The sequence below is a fragment of the Tupaia chinensis genome, unplaced genomic scaffold, assembly GCF_000334495.1.
Source record: "Tupaia chinensis unplaced genomic scaffold, TupChi_1.0 Scaffold143827_1, whole genome shotgun sequence".
In the NCBI taxonomy this organism is placed as follows: Eukaryota; Metazoa; Chordata; class Mammalia; order Scandentia; family Tupaiidae; genus Tupaia; species Tupaia belangeri.
In genome coordinates, this window is record NW_006203677.1 from 71929 (window position 1) to 73743 (window position 1815).

The window sequence follows — 1815 nt, forward strand, 5'->3', positions numbered from 1 at the left end:
GGGGGTGATTTCTCGCTTTCTGTCTCTATGTCTCTCTCTGTCTGTCTGGCGAGCGCACGCGCCCTATAGCGAAAACCTCTCCAAAAAAGAAAACAAAAGCAAAGAAAAACAAAACAAAACAAAACAAAAAGCTGGTCTGGCTTACAGGCATGTGCCCATATACCCTGAGTGCCTAGGGAGGTCCTGGGTTGGAAACGCTGGACCTTTCCTATGTAGGTCAGTTGTGTTACCACACTCTGCCACTGTCTTACCCCTATTTTCACTTTCTTTATGGTGTCCTTTGAAACACAATACTTTTCAGTTTTGATAAAGTCCTAACTGTCGATTATTTGTTTTGTTGCTTATGTTTCTGTTGTCACATCTAAGAGTCCTTTGTAAAATCTGAAGCCATAAATATTTATTCTTATGTTTTCTTCTAAAATTTTATAGTTTTGGGACCAGTGGACAGCATAATGGTTATGCTGTTGGACTCCCACATAGTCTATCGCAGTTCAAGTCCTGGACCCGGCAGCTTCAAACTCATGCCAGGTACGTGCATGTACGTGCCAAAATTCTGAGGAGAATACAGGAGAAGGAATTGTGGTGTGACCACTTACAGGGGGGGACTTCTCCCTTTCTGTCTCTCTGTCTCTCCAGCAAGCATACATGCCCTATAGCAAAAATATTTTTAAAAAATTTTTATACTTTTAGGTTTTATGTTTAGTATTTTTTTCGGGGGGGAAGAGGGAGATTTTTGCTATAGAGTGTGTGTGCTTGCTGGAGAGACAGAGAGACAGAAAGCAAGAAATCACAAACACACACACACACACACACACACACATATCCCAGAGGTGGCCATGCCACAATCCCTTCTCCTCCATTCTCCTCTCAGAATTTTGGGCACACACGAGCATGGGCATGCACCAGCACATGCCTGGCTTGAGTTTTAAGTCACCAGGTCCAGGGCTCAAACCATGGTTGACTATGTGGGAGTTCAGCCATGCAACCACTACACCATCTGCTAATCCATTTAGTTTTTTGATCCTTTTGGTGTTAATTTTTAGGCATGGTTTGGGTTAAAAGTTCATATTTTTGCAAGTGGTTTTCTAATTGGCACAAAAACATTAAAAAGTAAAAAGTATTCTTTTTCCCAATTGAATGGCCTTGGAACCCTTATCAAAATTTACTTTACCAAAAATATTTGAGTTTAGTTTTGAACTCTCAACTTTATTAAAATGATCAATACACATATCCCTGTGAATACCAGTTTTTTTTATTACCATTGTTTTGTGGTAAAATTTTTAAAGTTTATTTATATCTTCTCAGACAGAGACCCCCAACAGGATACTCACACCAAAATCCACTCTTAGTTTCAGATGAGCAAGATTACAAGCACACATCTTCAGTCTCAGCATACTCAGGGTGGTCCCAGGACAGAAATCCAAGACCCTTCCCTGTGTGTCCAGGTGAGTTACCACTGTACGACCATTTTGCACCTGTGCTCAGTTTAGAAAGCTGTGAATTTTCCTACTTTGTTCTTTTTCAGGATTGTTTTGGCTATTCTGAGTCCTTGTAAACCCATATACACTTTAACATGAGTTTGTCAATTTCTGCACAGAAATCTGCTAGGTTTCTAGTAGACATTATGTAGAATCTGTAGATCAATCTAGGAAGTATTGCCATTCTAATAATATTGTCTTTCTTGCAATGAACATGGGATGTTTTTCTGTTTATTTAGGTCTTGTTTAATTTTTTAATAATGTTTTATAATTTTCAGATGTAAAAATTGCAACTCTTACTAAATTAACTCAGAGGCATTTTACTTTTTGTTGCTAC